This window comes from Eumetopias jubatus, unplaced genomic scaffold (assembly GCF_037043125.1).
Source record: "Eumetopias jubatus isolate StellerSeaLion01/CBP00866 unplaced genomic scaffold, mEumJub1_p1.0 scaffold_17, whole genome shotgun sequence".
NCBI classification, from domain to species: domain Eukaryota; kingdom Metazoa; phylum Chordata; class Mammalia; order Carnivora; family Otariidae; genus Eumetopias; species Eumetopias jubatus.
The window spans coordinates 71,204,203-71,221,911 of NW_028274823.1; the positions used below are offsets into that span (position 1 = coordinate 71,204,203).

Below are 17,709 nucleotides of genomic sequence, written 5' to 3' on the forward strand. Positions count from 1 at the left end.
CTCGTAAAAAAGAGTATATAAATGCTACTAGTTAATACCAGAATAAATTCTGAATGTCCTTGTTTACACTCTGGGTAAGTAGACATTTTATAACCGTGTTTTTCTAGAAACTTCAAACACTTTACACTCACTGTTTTTAGCATAGACTTGAACTGTAAGGGGTTATTTGTGGGATTACGAGGTTTGAAGGCATATCTAAATATTTTGCAAGTTCTCTAGACATCCTATACTCTTGTAGAATGCTAGAGTTTTCTCTTTTCTGCTGTCTTCTCTCTTTGCTCGGCCCTATCTGTTCCTATAAGGTGTGAGGGCCATAATGTAGGATAGCATACTTTCTAGACTGCATGTACATGATTTTTTTCTTTTCTTTTTTTTAGGCTCAGTATAGATAGTCTTTATTGACAGTGCAAAATAGTAACAAATCCAGCATGATGGAAAAGGACGTGAGGCATGGCTCCCCTTACCCTTGAGGGCCCTGTAACCAGGCAGGTGGTACCAGGGCATTTGACTTGACTGTGGACGCTTTGGGCCCAGCATCCTCTGAAGAACAAGCTCCCAGGCAGGAGGGCAATACCCCAGAAGTGGCATGGGCTATGTCCTACCCTAGGCTACTTGGCCCCTACCCACCACACACCTTGACAGCTCAGCTCAGGGTAGGGGTGTTAGGGGACTGGGTTAAACCTACCTCTCTCCAAACTTGCGTATCTAGCTACCTTCTGCCTCAGTTTCTTTCCTCCCAGTGATTGGCCAGGTTGGACCACCAGGCCCAGTTGGTAGCCCAGCCCGAACCAATGTGAGACATTCCTATAACATACCATATTTTAGCCATTGTGTGGGTTGCAGACTCTTGGAGGCTGCTGGGATCACTGGGGGCTGGCCCTAGCCAAAAAGACCCTCTCTAGGGCACAGACATTAATCCAAGATGATAGGCATCGAGGCTACCACCCAAATGTCTTATGGATTTGCCATGTTCCCTTTCAGGATGTATTTATTGATTGTACACCAGGGACTGCCCAAGATGTGGCATGAGATGTGGGGGAATTCAGTCCTAGATGAATCTGGGACATTGGCTAGAAATTTCAGCTGGTCTGGTGTTACAGATCCGATCATATGTTAAGTTTCAATGTTCCTGATCACGCAAAATCACATGCACGAGAGAAGGAGATTCTGAGCTTCAGCAGTGTCATCTAACCATAGACTTTTAATTGCTTTCTTGGCAAGGTTGGCCTTCCGTGTCCTCCTGTATCATACTGGCCATCTTTGATGGTGGCATTTCTGCAAAGTACAAGCGACCCACTGTGGTTCCAGGGTCAGCTGTGTGTGTGTCTGCCTACGTGTACATTTCCCCGACACCTGCTTGTGGACCTAGAATAGTCTTAATGCCCCCTGGCCCAGGTTTTCTTATCCTGGCATCGTGTGGTCTGTTTTGCTAATTCCCAGTCATGCACGCAGGCTGTTCCACAATCCTACAACAGCAGTTCCAGGGTTCTCTGAACCCCAGGCAGGGGGTGGGGGAGCGTGGCAGGAGCACGTCACATCAGACGTCTTGGGGAGTCTAGGACAGTAAACAGAGTTAATACATATTCTGTGCTGCAAGTTTCTTGAAAGCATTAAATGATGAGTGTGTTTGACGAGTCTGCCGCGAGTCCATACAGCTCTGGACTTTTCTCCCCTGGTCCGTGTCCCACGCCGCAATGCCCAAGAGAGGCCGGCAGGGAGACCCAGCTCGGTGGTGGCATAAGTCACATGCCGTGCCCACAGCCACCGCGAGGCTGTTGGCAGCTGCCCCTGCCCTTGGAGGGTTCACTGTGGACAGCTTAATGGCATTTTGGCCTTTGTTCCTGGAAGGCTTTTTCTTCCCCCCATGTTGTGGGGCCGCCAGGCAGGAGTTCCTGGAGTCTCCCTCCATCTGGCTCCGCAGATGGCTTTGCCGACCCAGGCAAGAGGGCCCTGTCCTTCTGTCGGGCCCGGCGCCTGCAGGAAGGGCCAGTTGCTCCCATCACTCCCAGCTTCTTGCCGTTCTAGGGTTCTGAGACGTCTGGCTCCCTTTCCCGTGGCTGGTGCCCCGATGCTGCATGTGTGAATAGTTAGCGAAGAGTATTTCTTTCCTTTCCCCTAGGAGCCGGGTGCCTGGAGGGCAAGGCCCATGGTTTATCCCAGCTTCTTGTGCCATCTGTGGTGAAGAGTGGGAGTTCAGCGTGGTGTTTGTTCAGTGAGCGATTGGAAAATGAAGGGTCAAGTTCTGGAAGTGGCTTTAACGTGCTGCAGTTCCAGGCAACGTGCCCACCAGTCTGCCTCCGTTTTCTAAATTCTAAGGTGTAGCTAATATTCCTCAAATGGCTCCAGAGGGCATTGGAGCAACTTCCTTGGTTCTCTGCGTACCGTATGCCTGCTACTGCCGTGCAGAGGGGGGCATCCAGGGTTTGTTTTCAACAGTAGGAATCCCGTGAGGTGTAGCTTTACTCACCTGATCCCGCAAATGAGCAGGTGCAAAGAGCTGCATAGCTTGCTCGTGGTCACACCGCTCTTAAGTTAGACAAGTGTAACTAGCATGCAGGGCTGCCTCACTCCACAGTCTGTGTGTGTGTGTGTTCGCATACCTAGAAGTATATATATGCACGTACTTACATATGTGTGTGTACATATTTAGGAGGTGGGGGCTACACATGTATACATGCATGGTATACACACACACACTCCTGGTATATGACACATTCAGGAGGTGTGTGTGTGGGAAGTATGCATACACACACACACACACACACACACACGTACATATGTATGTACCGTTGACCCTTGAACAACAGTTTTAACCGTGGAGGCCCACTTATACACAGATCTTTTCCAATAAATAAGGCACAGTATTATAAATATATTTTTCTTATGATTCTCTTAACATTTTCTTTAACTTACTTCATTGTAAGTTAGAATACATATACACAGTATGTGTTAATTGGCTGTTTATTTCCTCTGTAAGGCTTCTGGTCAACAGTAGGCTGTTAGTACTTAAGTTTTGGGGGACTCCGAAGTTAGACGCAGATTTTCGACTCTGCAGGGTGTTGGTGCCCTTAACCCTCGTGTGGTTCCAGGGTCAGCTGTGTGTGTGTCTACAGACGTGTACATTTCCCCGACACCTCCTGCATGTGCTGTACACCAGAGGTGCCTCGTTGTAATTCTGGCTTTGACAGTAAACGTTGCACAAGCCTTTCCCCCAGGCTACCCTTCTTTGAGGGGCTATGACCCCTTGGCCCTTGCGGTTGGCTCCCATCAGGTGCCTGCCGGGTCCAGTCGCTCCTGCACCCGTTTTCTCAGACAGTTCTGCCTACTCTTGAGCGAATCAGGTGCTGGGGTGTGTCTGCTGAACTGAAATGCCTAAGCCTGCATGGTATATTCCCAGTTTGTCAAGACAGAGAAAACAGATGCCTTTTTTAGATGACTTAAAAGATCCTTGACACGATCCTCATGGTATTTTAACAAGTTTTAAGTCCTGCTCAGCCAAACTCTGGGCCAGGAGTAAATGTTTAATAAACAATATAAAGGTGATGGAGGAAAAAGCATGGATCTTAAGTGGAACTGTGGGGTCTGTGAGTCTGTGATGGATTATTGTTCCTGCTTTTTTTGTGTGTCATGATTCATGTTCTTCCTGAGAGGCTTCCTCTCTTTGCTGAGGAAGCTATATGATATGGATTCCTTTCCTGGCCCTTTGGAGCAGGTTGGCCTGGGATGGAGGGTTGATGTGTAGTGAGATGTTCCCAGGGGAGGTTTGGGGACAGTTTATGTATTCCTCTTCAGTCCCTCTGCCAGACAGAAGCCCAAGAAGTGGTTGGAGCGAAAAGTCGCCTCCTAAAATTAGCTCTCCTTTTCGTTTCCCCAACGGTTTTTCCTGGTTGACACAGGTACTCTTTGCCCTTCTGGGTGAGCCATCTGCATTGTGTAAAAGTGCAAAGACAAATTGTCCATCAGAGCAGCTTATTTTAGGTGCTAGTAAATTTTAAGGGCTTACAAGACCCGAATCTGTTTCTGTTCTTCCAGAAGAAGCACTTTGTCCACCTGCAAAACAAGCCTGTTTTAAGGTCTGAAAAGGAGAGACCAGACGAAACCCCTTGAGGGCAGATGTGCCTCGTTGGCTGCCCCCGGAGCTACTGCGGCTAGGCGCACTGGGCACCCGGGAACCCCTGGCTGGCAGCTGGGCTTTCCCTGCTGTAAATGCAGGGGCGGAGCGTGCTCAGGGGAGCTTCTGCTCGGGATGGCAACTGCAGCTCCAAAATAAATCAGTAATTTTGGTCTCTAGAGTGAAGTAGTGTCTCTCTGAAATTTTAAGCCCAAATGGATGAATTCCTGTTTTAGAATTCCCAGTTTATTTTCTGGAAGAGCTTGTGGCAGATGTGGTTTTGTGGGGAAAGTTTATACCCTGTTCAGGGTCTTTGAAGTATTAGTATCTGCAAGAGCGAGGTGGAAATTGCTCGTCAATTTGACCTAAGGCTGCACGGGCTTCTTGGTTGAAAGGACATGCACTTAGTGGGAGAACTTGGGAGAAGCTTGTAGTTTTTTTGTTTTTTTTTTTTTAAGAAAGAGCAAACTAAGTCGCTCGCAGTTTTTCAGGTTGGCATTGATGGAAACGCAGATTCCGTGGGGCAAATAGCAAAGAGACGCTTGGGTGGTGCAGAGGTTGAAAACGTTGCAGTAACCGTGACAGTGGAGTGCCAGGGGGCTGTTCTGGGGGCAGCAGTGATGAGGCTGGGTCATAGGAGAAGAGCCGAGAATCCTCAGAAGTGGCACGGGGAAGGGTGTTATTTGAGGGCTCCCTCTGTGGGACCAGAAGTGACATTTTGCTTTTTGTAGGTCATACCAAGGCTGAGACCCAGGTCTTCCTGAGGCGGTGCTGGGAATACAGCACTTTGAGGTAAGGGGATCTGACAGCCCTCGCCAAGTTTTGGAGAAATTCTCACAGCCTCCACTTCCTCCTCGGCGAGGCTGTCCAGAAAAACAGTTGCTAGAAAGAGCTGTATCCAGAGGCAGAGGGTTGTGGTCCTTTGTGTTTCAGGAGTCGTCCCTTAGATTTCCAGGAGCCCCAGATCCCCTTAATGGGTGTTAATAACCATCGTGGACTCTCAGTTTGCGCGTCATGGGACCTAATGGGGCTTTTACTCTCTCCGCCTTGGTTTATCTTGTTCTTGTTCATGGATATAAGTGACCATGCTGCTCTCACGTGAAGGGGATTATTTTTCATTCAGCAGGAATGGGATTGAGTGTGGAGATAGATGCTTTCCCACAGCTGCCTTCTTTCCGGGGGATGAACATCCACAGCCAGGAGCAGGCTTCTGTCCTCAGCCTTGGGGCTTGACAAGAAATGCAAGCCGGCCTCCCTCCTCCCTCCCGCTGGTTTGGGGCAGATGTGGGCGGGTTGCTGGGGCTTGTCTTTATCTCTGGGGCTCTCAAGGATAAGTTGCTGCTTCCAGGAGAGAGATTCTTGCAGGATTTTCTGTGTGGCTCTAAGGAAGGGAGGAGGTGGCTGTAAAAGAAGGGCGGGAGGGAGGAAGGAAGGAAAGAAAAAGAAAAAGAAGAAAAAGAAAAAGAGAAAAAGAAAAAGAAACACCAAAAGCCCCCGAACCCATAATTACCATGTAGCCACTGTTGCAGTTAAACCTGATTTTGGCCTCAATTCTGGAACAAGTTAGCTGTTTAGACAGACCCTTTATTAGGCAATGGCTGGTTATTTATCCGTTTCCTTCCCTAGTCATTTACTGGGGGCGAGTTGCTCCTACCTGACCTTGGCTGATTTCCATGCAGCCCGTCCTGGAGTGACGCTGTGCTTCCCCAGCAGGATTCCTTACTCGGGGTAGGCGCTTGCCCCAGAGAGCCGTGAATTGGCTTTAATTAACTAATCGACTCAACCGACGCTCACTGTGCGCTCACCCTGCGAGGCTCGCACCGTGTCCCTTTTCAGTATATGGCAGCATTCAGGGTACTGCACCCTCGCTTCTCTGTGTCGTCCCAGGATGTGGGACGGGGATCCCAGCCTCTCTGCGGCCGGTGTCACCCTGGCTCCTTTCCCTAAAGCTTCATGGAACCACTCTCTTAAAAAAAAAACCCTGAAATCCTGTCTTCTGGGGAATTGGGCATGGCTGGTTGGGGAATCCCTCTCCTCCCGTGGTACAGTGGGTTGTCAGAACCAGCTGGTGGGCCTCAGAAGGCCGTAGCTGATATTTTCCCTTGAGGATCTGGATTCTCAGCCCCCCTGGTGCTCTAGCATCAGAAATGGGAAGCTTTAAAGCCCCTGCCTCATTGGATACCTTGAGTCATAAAATAAATGTGATGTGCTGAGCCAGGGTGGGAGGAGAGAACGGGTGGCTGGAGCTGCTTCATGCCCTCCACCCACTTAGGCTCCCCTTTCTTAATAGGGCTTCAGAAATCCTGGAGTGCATAATTTGCAGCCACGGAGTTGTACCCCTGTCCCCTGTCGCTTCAAAATGTAAATGAAACTTGCAGGGCTGGGAGGAAGGAGCCCGCATCACTGCTCTTTCCCTGGGTCCCGGGAGGTGCGGCAAATGTGCCGCTGAGCAGCCATTGGCCCGTTATTACTAGTCTTTGCTGCTTGCGCAGCTAATAAAGGGGCAGAAGGAAGCCTCTATAAAGGCACTTGGGGCTTTGCCAGGCTGAGTCACAGCTGATTTAGGGAAATGCCACACAGGACGCCTTCAGTTCCCCCCTGTTCTAAATGGAGGTTTGCAACTGCATACTCAGAGAATGAATCAGAGTGGGGGGAAAGTGTGCAAGAGAAACTCAGCAGAAATGGAAGTGTGGGAGAGCCACAGAATGGTGCTGGATATAGAGACCCACACCTTCGGTCCTGCTCAGTCTTCACAAAGGTGTGTCCTGATGCCAGAGGTGAGGGGGGAGGGAAGGAAGTGGGGGACCGAGGTGGAGTAGATCCATTCTGTTAGTTTAGCCAGGCTTTAACCCTGGCTGGCACAGGGTACCCTAGGCATGGAAACCTCTCTCCACCTTATCAGCCTGGGGCCTGGCAGTGGGCTGGGGTGGCGAAGGCCAGCTGGAGGGAGGCGGCAGCCCTTTCAGACTGGAGGGCCTGCATGACATGTCACCTGAGAAACTTTGAAGAAAGGGTCCCCAGGCCCCATTCCAGACCCACTGAGTCAGAATCTGCAGGAGGGTCGGGGAGTCTGGAATGTGTGCAAGTTCCCAGGGGTTCTCATTCTCCACTGGACACCCACTGCTCAGTGGGCTCACACTGGCCTTGGACCTTGTCCAGCGAGGACCAGAACCTGAGTTCCAGGCCACCCTGGGGTCCTCGTCACACCGTGTCTCATTGATTCCAGAATGCACCTTTTTTTCCCTCACGTTTTAACATCTTTGAAATCAGGATGCATCTTACGAGGGACGGTGTTTCATGGTTTAATTGATACCATTTTTCTTCCTAAGTGGTGTGTAAAATTAGTGGTGTGCCCGGCAGTTGATGGTGGCTCAATTCAATGACCCATGTTGCTCTTGCTTGAGCTCTTGTGGGAGGAATATGCTCCCCCGATGAGGCCTGCCTCATCTGTAACTCATGGTGGTCAGCACGGGGGACGCATTGAAGCTTACATAAACAGTGGCATGCGACAGTGAGGACTTCTGTCCCCGTTGTCACAGTGCGGCTTTACAGGAGACTAATACCTGTGTTTTACTCTGCTTTGGGGTTCATGTCCCATTGGTTCATGAGGATGATTATCCCCATTTTACACTTTGGGGCACTGGCCCCCAGGGAGTGGCTGAGCAGCTTGGTCAGGATGGACGGTTAGTAAGTGACAGAGGAGCTGTGTCTGACACCAAGTCCAGTACCCCGTGTGCCTGTCCGCGGGCCCACTGTCTTGCCAGCCTGTCCTGCTCACCTCTGTTTACCGCCCTTCCCTGTGCCCCGATAGTGGTTGGGTGAACGCAGTAGAGATGATTCATTCTTTCAGTCCAGTCTTCGAACCTGACTTCTCAGTAGCCAGTGTTGTGCAATAGTTGTACATTAACCACTTGGAGATTCCAGGAAGGAGGGCACGCAGACTCTTTTGGCTTAGGGCTGCATGCTGGAGAATTGCCAGGCATTGTCTGCTCTGTGTCCTGGACTTTTGAGTGATCACAGAGTTCTGTGTTCTTCGCACGGATGAGCCACGGATCTCTGCACAGCAAGTTTGTTCCTCTTTGTGAGCTTGGTCATGCCTGTCAGGGAGGGTGTTCCATCGCCCCACGAATTTCAGCATAAGGAGTGGCAGCGGGGGGAGATAATGACTGAATGCCTGCCGCCAGGAGCTGGTGCATCCTTGTGGCCTGGGGGCGGGTCCCCGGGCACCTGGGGCTCCGTGTCCCTGGGCCCCTGGGGCTCCGTGTCCCTGGGCCCCTGGGGCTCCGTGTCCCTGCAGATGCTGAAGCCCTTGGCGATTTGGCCTGCTGTCTGGGGATCGGGTCGCTGAGGTTGTGACCTCAGTGCCGCTATTTGTGTTTCGCTTTAGTCCCTGTTCCCTTTACATTGAAGGCTTTGGGGGTTGAGGTGGGAACTGGATGATGTAACAGTAACGAGTGAGGATCTAGTACTTACTGTAGGCCAGGCATCTGTGAGAGTGCATTTGGTGATACTCCTTCCTTATCAGCCCTCATTTAGACAGTCCCTCTTAGCAGGTTGGCCATGTGCTGGTGTCGCGGGCGGTCCTGGGGTGCTCACTGCGCTGCCCCGGTGTGGCGATTAACACACTCCCTTTCACTTGCACAGGCGTTCATCCCGTTCACGTGCATCATCTCATTTAATCCTTGTAACACCACCACACAAAAGGCAGTATTATTCTCCCCCCATTTTCAGTGATAAACGGAGGCCCCGCATTTGTGAGACTTGCCAGCGGGCATGTGGCAACAATGCGGGGGTCACCCTGTGGATCCAGATGGGCCGAGCCCCGAACCGCGCTGGTTCCAGAAGCTAGACGTCAGTGTCCGGGAGGCTGGGCTCTGCAGGCAGTCTTGTTGGAAGCTTGTGTCCCAGCAGTAGAATGGGTGCTCTGGGGGTACACGTCGTGGTGAAGGGCCTGGCTGAGGCAGAGATGGGGGGTGGCTGGTAAACGCAGGCCCTTACCTCCTCATTCGGGGGGTGGGGGTCAGCCCACCATTCTGTGGCCCTTCTCACAGACTCTGTGTGTGTGTGTGTGTGTGTGTGTGTGTGTGTGTGTTTTAAGCTGTTGATTAAACAAAAGAGAATTAGGGAGATCTTCTAACTTCCAAATAGAGTTTCTATGATTAAATGTAGTTTACATATTGCTGCTAGAGCAGGAATTTCAGAGGGTGGTTTATATGAGTAATTAAGACAAAAAATTTTCCTAGGAGATGTTCATGAGACTTGAGATGTTAAAAGTCCGAGTGAAAGTTCAGAGGAGGGAGAAGCAGAGCCTGTGCAGTCCCCTGGGGAGCCATGGTGGGGATGAGGCTGCCTCTTAAGGGCAGTCGCGTTGTGCGCCCAGATTCCTGGACTCAGCGCGGCCTTGGGCAGGGCGTGCACCCCCCTTCTTCAGGCAGGTGTGGACAGGTGGATGCTAGCGGTGCGTAAGAGGTGTTGCTGAGAGCTGCTGAAGTCGGGGTCACTGGCTCGCATGGCCCAGGGTGCAGGGTTGGGCTACACACAGCAGGGGAAGACAAGCTAACCGCCACGTGGAATTGTTGAGCCCACGGAGCTGATTTCACACCCCACTGCTGGCCTCCCCTGGCAGTTGGAAAGCACTCCCCTAAGATCGGTGTCTCCCTGAGGGAAGTGGCTGCCACAGCCCTGTGAAGGGGATCTGGTTGCTTTGGGCTGATTGGGGCCAGGTGCTTTGGGAGTAGTGGGTGGGCCCACGCAGGTGTTCTTGCTGCAGGCACGAGGGAGCGGGGAGAGGCGCAGGCTGGCGACCTGCTGCGGCAGTGGGCATGGGGCCAGGCTCCCCGTGGCGTGTGGCAGGGAGCCACCAGCGGTCAGCGGGAGGAGGGCCACCAGCCCTGCCAGGTGCACAGGCTTCATGGTCAGTCTCTCTGGGACATCTGTCTGCATCTGGGGCCACCAGTGCCTCAGGGTCCCCAGGGGTTGCCCCTGGATTCTCTGGCGCAGCTGGGGCTGACTCACATATACCTATTGTGGCTTGATTACTGTTTAGGTCACGACTCCGGCTGCAACATTCTGAAATTGCTGGATCTATAAAGTTTAGACCTACTGACGTTTAGAGACGGTGAAATGGGGGCAGGCAGAAGCTGCTCAGGTTGGACACGAAAGGGTTAACAGCAGAACTATAAATGGGCCCTGCTTATTAAAATATAGCTCTTGGGGCGCCTGGGTGGCTCAGTCGGTTCAGCGTCCGACTCTTGGTTTCGGCTCAGGTCATGATCTCAGGGTCGTGGGACTGAGCCCCACGTCGGGCTCTGTGCTCAGCTCTGCTTCTCCCTCTCCCTCTGCTCCCCCCCATCCCTAAAATAATTTTTTTTTAAATCATAAAAGGAAAAAGAGGTGGCTCTTTCCTTTTAGAGATGTGCATTTGATTGGCAGATCATTCATCAGGATTCACCAGAAACCAGCCAGTGTTTATTCAGCGATTGTCCTGGGCTCCGTGGGACGCAAGAGAAGTGTAACGTGCCAAGACCGTGCTCACCCGTGAGGAACAGGGGTGACCCTGCTACGTGAAGGCCAGAGGCTTGTTCTGTGGAAGACCTGATGCCAGGGCAGCCCTCGTTCAGGCTCAGAGTCTCTGGGGGCCGGGGACAGGCATCAGCAGCCGAGGTCAAGAACCACTCTTCTCAAATAAGTTGCCCCTTTGCTACTACCAGAGCCTCTTTCCTGTATCTCTTACAATGCTCGGTTACTTTCTCCCTGGCACCGTTGTGTACCTGTTTATTTTCCACCCCCGGGAATTTGTAAGGGAAGGAGGACTAAAATTATACCCTGGGCCTTGAAGAAGAAGCAGGTGGGCCTGGGCAGCCGGGGGCAGGGGGCCCCAAATGACCCTTCCAGGTTCACACCCCCCTGTGGCCCCCTCCCGGTCACTGCTATCGTCACACCGGCCTGGGGATGGGAGAGCTGCCCTTGAATTCTCTTGCCCAGACATGAGCACACATCTCTTGCTTCGAGTTCTTGTAACACAAATGGGTCCCATCTGGGCATTTTGGCAGAGGGCTTTGCAGCTAGAGTGCTGGTAACCAGTTTAACTAGGTCTGACCACCTTCTTGCAGTTGGGGACTGGTTTGGGTGCCCTGCCTTCTCCCGCCTTCTTCCATGGGGCGGCAGCCATCTTGCTCACAAGTGGACTCGGAGTCTGACCTGCTTTGCTTGGTTTCCCTACTTATGAAGGGACGGAAATACAAACATCCATCTGCTGTGAGGCCTGCAAAGGCTTATTAGCTCAGTGCTGGTGCTGACCAAGCACAGTGAATGTAAGCTGTTTTTCTGGACACCACCTGCCTCGCCCCACCCAGACCCCCAGAGTCCTAGAGCACAGAGAGCCCAAGGAGAAGCGGGAGGACCCTGGCTACCTATATCCTGCTCACTTGTTTTTCTGTCAGAAGACCTTTCTTCCCCAGATGACCATTACCCACTCGCCCATAGGACAGGAGGAGCCTAGCAGCAGTGCCAGAATTGGGCATTTGGGTTCCAGGGGTCTTGAGGGAGGCTGCAGACCAGAGGGATTTTAGGAAGCGGGCCTGACACTGGTGCCCGGGTGATCTGGGCAGGAGGGCTGGGGGCACAGGGGTCAGCCCTGGGATGCAGGGCGGTGGGAGGGGCTACGCTTAGGGAAAAGCCTTCAGGCAAGCAGGCAGTGAGCCCCCAAGTCAGAGGGCCAAAAAGTCCATTTCACAAGTGTGCTGATCGTTTACCTCACTTTGGACATGGGTTAGCGATCGTTCTGCGTCTGTTTCTGTTTCTGTCGTGGAATCAGAGGTGGAGAACCACCTGCGCAGTCTGTGCTCCATGTGCCTGTGACCTCACCCTCTGGTAGGCACTGGGGTGATGGTCTCTCCTGCTCAGAGTGCTAGCACGAGCAACTGGTAAGAGCCACCTCAGGACCTGACCGCCCGCTGGATGGTCCCTCTGGCCCCTCTGGTTCCTCCCGTCCTCTCAGTCTGGCCTGTAGCTCATTTGTTAGAGGCTATGGTGGCTTTTTTGTTTGTTTTTAAGATTTTTATTTATTAGAGAGAGAGAGAGAGAAGCAGACTCCCTGCTGAGCAGGGAGCCCGATGTGGGGCTCGATCCCAGGACCCTGAGATCGTGACCTGAGCCGAAGGCAGATGCTTAATGACTGAGCCACCCAGGCGCCCCGCTATGGTGGTTTTTAAGTTCTGTGCCTCCTTCACCCTCCCCTTTGTGTCTTTCCTGTGTGGTGGGGACATTTTAAGGGAAGAAAGGATCTCTGTCTCGGCCCTGTGCATGCTCTGAGGATGGAACACAGACTATGCTGGCTGTTCTCGTCTGAGTCGCTGGGCTGTCATGACCTGCAGGGGCCGGGGTGCCTCACTAGCATCACGCAGAGGCAGGACTTAGAGTGACCCCAGGATGGCTCATTCGGGTCTGTCCCCAGCCCTGTTATTTGGGGGGTGTTTGACTTCTGCCCTCAGTTTCTCCTCACACCGTGGGGATGGCCAGAGGCTTGTGGTAGGACTGAGTGAGTGAGTGTAACGGGTGTTGGACATGCTAATAATGTAATAAACTGCTCATGCCACTGCTGTTCTTTATTTATGTGGTTTCTGGACATCTCTGCCTACGCCCTGGGGGTCCCTCGCAGCTGTGCTTTTCTGTTTCTGTTTTGTTTTGTTTTGTTTGTCTCCAGGATTTTTCTAGGGACTCTTCCGGCTTGAGACCGGGAACGCAGATGCATTGAGTTTGAGTTCAGAGGGGTTTGGACCTGAGCCTGGCCTTCTTGCAGAAATGGAGAGGCTGTGGTATATACTGTTCTTTGGGCAGGTTACTGGCATGATCGTAGGGCCTCGGAGGAAATTCATGCTCTTCTCTTTAATACAAGAGGCACCGCTACCAGCAGAAGCTGATCAGGGATGAGTTGAGAGTGTCATGAGACTATGTGTGTGGGGTGGGTGTGTATTTGTATGTAGGTGTATAAGCACCTGTGTATATACGCATGTTCGTGTGTGTGTGTGTTTGCATGTTCCACGGTGAGGCTTTCCCGCTCAGTTCTGACTAATGATGCTCTTGGGGTCCTCCAGACACTGTCCCAAGAAAGCAGGTCAGGGACCCAGGTAGGCTTTCTCTAGCCAACTGAAATCATCAGGGATTGTTTTAAAGTTTTAACTTCTTATTTTTTTAAAGCCCAGAGCCAGCCCTTGAATGGAACCAAGTTTGCTGTTGTGCCTCTCACTGTGATTAGTTTGTTGCATCAAATTAATTGTCAGGATGCCTGGAACCAAAGCTTCCTAAAATGAAAACTGTTTCACTCTGGAATGTCTTACGAGGAAAGAGAAAATTATCATGAATGCAGAGTCTAGAGCTAAGGACCTGAAATTTGGGTGCAAACCCTTCTTGCTCTTTTCCGGTATTGGATTCACCTGCAGCCGCCTGTTTTTGTTGTTCTTTGATTTTTAATGAACATCCTTTTAAAAGGTCCTCTTGGTTACAAGCAAAAGCAGCCTGGCTGGGGCGGAGAAGGGGATTCGTTGTGGGGGGTGGGGGGTGGGGTGAGGGTGTGTCACGTGACTGAGAGTAGGAAGGCTGCCTGGCCTGGGAAAGCCAGGTGGGAAGAGGAGGTGGACGCAGCCCAGAGCACAGCCTGGGTCATGACTCAGACCGCAGCAGCCCCCGCCGCCGCCCCCCCAGGTCGCTGCTCCCTCCTCTCTCTGTACAGGGCTTTTCTCTGCCTTGGGAATCCTATGTCTGCTCGCCTTGGATTTGGCCTCCCAGCCTCGAGGAAGCCAGCCCCTCCCTGGAGGAACCGACCCCTCCCTGGAGGAACCGAATGGCTTAGCTGAGCGTGGGTGCCCGCTTCTGGTACATCTGGAGGGGGCATGGCGTGGCCTGTGTGCCTGGGCTGGGGCACTGCTTAAAGAAAGGAGGTGCTGGGAGTACCTGCCTTCAAAGCAGGTGTCTGAAGCGCGTAGGTTGCTTCTGGTGTCCGGGAGTCCAAAGGATCTGAAAGCACTTTGTTTCCAGCTCTGCTGGAGATGGTCTGTGGCCTGAGCTGACAGGGGACAGGCGGAGAGGGGGCAAAGAGGTGGCTGTGGTCTGTCTGGAGGCCCAGGGCTAGTGACTCTGCCCACGCCGGCTTGTTGTTGGTCCTCTCCCAGGTGATTCAGTGTAAGCCTTTCCTCTGGTGTGTGGTGTGAGGGTGGTGCAGGGGGACGAGGGAGGGCTGGGCAGGGAGAAAGGAAGCATGGCTGTCCGGTGGGGTTTCCTGCACTGCAGATGAGCTGCCGTGGGCTTGCCCAGGGAGCAGGGAGCACTCGGAGGCCCGGGTCTGGCCCTCAGCCAGGACAAAAGCAGACCACGAGCAAGCATCTTTCCCAGTAAAGCACGGCGTCTTCACGCACTTACAAGATGCCCAGCGTCCTCGCATCTGTCCTGCCACCAAGGCCTCCCTGATGACCGTGGGAGCGGGTGAGGGGCGCTGGGGAGACTGTAGGAGTGTCCTGGGTACCCCCCTGCTTGCCCGTCCAAGGAATGTCCCGGGCACCCTCCTCCCTGCCCGTCCAAGGAGTGTCCTGGGCACCCCCCTGCCTGCCCGTCCAAGGAATGTCCCGGGCACCCCCCTGCCTGCCCGTCCATGCACATCTCGGTGAGGCTTTCTCTCCATGCTGCCTGGCCTGCTGAGGTGCTTGACACCCACATTGCCTGGGTAGCAGCTGGACCTAAGGACCAGATAGTCCGTGCTTGTCTGTGCGGGGTTTTGACTCTCTTCTGCAGGAAGTTGCCTGCAAGATCGCCGTGCATCGAGCACTGTGTGTGGGTGGCAGGTGCGAGCCCCGGAGCCAAGGCCGTCAGAATGGTCTGGTCCAGTCCGCGCGGATGGCGCCCGGACCTCTGCTTCGGGCTGCATCAGTCCAGCTCGGAGAGGCGGGGGCCCCGGAGAAAGGGTGAGTCTTGTGCTCATCTCGTAGACCACAGCCTTCCTCGGACCCACTCCCTTTCTCTTTTCTTCTCTCCTCCTTCCTTCACAGCCCCGTTTGCCTGGCATTTGTGTCTCGTCTCTACCTGGAGCCAGAGAGCGCAGCTGCCCTCCCCGGGAGGCTTGTCCCCGAGCACCGGCCTGGGGAAGGGACTGCAGGAGAGGTGGAACAGCCAAAGACCATCCTGGGGCGAGAGTTGAGCCAACAGGAGTTGCCAGTGGAGTGTCCCATAGGGCGTGCTGAGGAGTTGGAGGGCGCGGCCCGCTGCTGCCTGGGGGTTTAGAAGCTGCCAGTGGGTTATGGCGGGTGGTGCGCAGTGGGACTCCCCAGCGTAGCCAGCACGTGGGAGTTCAGATACTCGTCTTGTTGCCTTCAGAGCCCAGCAAGGGATGTCAGCTTGTTGGCGCCCGATGAGATAGAAGGTCACGCTCTCTCTGATGGTGCTTTCAGGGGAAGGGGTCACTGGTGCTCCTGGGCTTGCGGTCGGAGCGCTGATTTGGGAGGTGGGGGGCCCCCCTTCCCTGTGCCGCTGTGATGTGCCGCTATGGGGAGCGCAAGTTGCTGGTTCTTTTTTGTGGCCTAGGGTCAACGTGGGCTGTGTCTCCGACGTACAGGGTGAGGCAGTGGGATGCAGGACTTGAACTCTGCAGCGCTTGATGTGACAGAAGGAAAGTCCTTCTGTGACAAGCCTCGGTGTCAGAATCGCATTTGAAGGGAAGGCATTTGGACGGGGATTTCCGCTCAGTTGGGAGCTGGCTTCAGGTGGGGATGGAGCTTCCTGCCCGCTGGATGGCGAGCCGAGTGACCCGGGCTTTTGGGAACTGGGCCACCGTGGTCCCTTTCTGACCATGCTGAATCCCTTCAGTTTAGCTTCCTGGTGATTTCACACCTCATTCTAGTCGTCATTCCTGCCCTTTCTCTGCTGTCACCTGGTGGCTTCAGACTGTTATTTGTGAGGGAGTTTTCTCAGGTGGCTCTTTGTCAGGGAAATTCAGGAAGACACTTGAGGTTAATAAATTGACAGATGTTTTTCCTTGTTACTACCTCTTTATCTTTGAAAGATTTATTTTTAGGTGGCAGTGAGGAAGGGGGGATGTCTTAGCGAGAGGAGGGTGATTGGCCGTCAGTAGGCCCTGGAATGACCTGAACGCTGGAATTAGGGCTGGGCCGACCAGGTGGGTAGCAGGCTCCAGTGACCTGGTGAGTCCTGATCTGACAGCGAGCTGGCTTGTTGGGATGGGAATGGTGCAGTGGGCCCAGGGAACGTGCCGTCAGCTCACCTTGGCGTCTAGAGTGTTGGATTGGTCCCTTGATCTTTGCGATAAACATGTGGTGTTGCATTAATAACAACAGGATGCATGGCCGTGCGTTGTTTCGCCATTTCCAGCGTGCAGGCCTTACATAGAGGAGGGAGGTTTGTCATGCATAGTGACCAGGACTGTTGCCGTGCCTTCTGGGTGGGCCCCCCTCCACTTTAGTCCCCTTCGGGGCCACTATCTGCAGAGGCACCCGAGACCTGTAGTGTTTGAACCATGAGTGATGGGGCCAGGCTCCCCGTCAGAGTCCCGGGTTGACGGCTGGGAGGAAAGGCCGTGCGTGACCAGGCTTTTCTCCAGCTCGTTCAGGTCTCAGCTTTCTCCCGCTTCTGCCCCACAAGGACTGTGTGTGGCTCAGTCGGGCTGTGACCACAAAACCCCACACATGGGGTAAACAGCAGGCATTAACTTCTCACAGTCCTGGAGGCTGGAGGGCTGAGGTCAGGGTGCCAGCACCATCCGGCTCTGGGGAGAGCCATCTCTCAGGTCACTTTCTTCTGTGTCCTCACCTGGTGGAAGGGACCGGGAAGGGGGGGGGTCTCTTCTGTGAGGGCACTACCCCCGCACAGGACCCAGTCACCTCCCCGTGCCCCGCCTCCTAACACCATTGTATTGGGCGTTAGGATTTAAACACGAATTTGGGGGCAACACAAACATTTGGACCATGGCCTCCAGGCGGGCAGCTTGTTCCTCATGTGGCTCCCGCTCTCCTCACCTGAGCCTTCGCTCGCGCCATCTTAGTGGCAGTGCCATCCCAACCTGTATCCTTACCTTGCAGGGCTTGATTTGGAGCTCACCTCCTCTGGGAGGCCCTTGCTCTTAGTCCAGCCTGATTAAAAAAATCTTGTGGAGAAGTGCGAATATACATAAGTAGACAGAATATTATTATGAACTCCACATCCTGTTCCCCTGCTCCAGCCTTATCAGCCTAGGGGAGACCTTGACCCATCCGCGTGCCCTCTCAGGCAGCCCCAGAAACCATTGTTCTCATCTGTCAGTACTTTAGTATGTATCTCTAAAACATAAGGGCCCTTAAAACAACTCATAGTACCATAAATCATACCTTTGGAAATTAGCACGTTTGTTAAATCATCAAATATTCAGTGGTTCAGATTTCCTGTTGGTTCATAAACGTCACAAATTTATCTTACAGGTTTTTTTTCTTGACTCAGACTTAGATAAAGTCACCCTGATGATTCATTTGCCTTTAAGCCTTTTTAAATCACTCTCTCTCTCTCTCTCTCTTTTTTTTTCTTTTTATCTCTCTTGTGGTTTTGTTTTGTTTTTGCAATTC

General features: G+C 53.0%; 1 protein-coding gene across 1 annotated transcript in view; it reads left to right on the plus strand.

Annotated features, from left to right (window-relative positions):
- Positions 1 to 17,709, plus strand: part of GALNT2 (polypeptide N-acetylgalactosaminyltransferase 2) — a 179,051-nt gene that overhangs the window by 27,700 nt on the left and 133,642 nt on the right. The gene's annotated exons all lie outside the window — the stretch shown is intronic.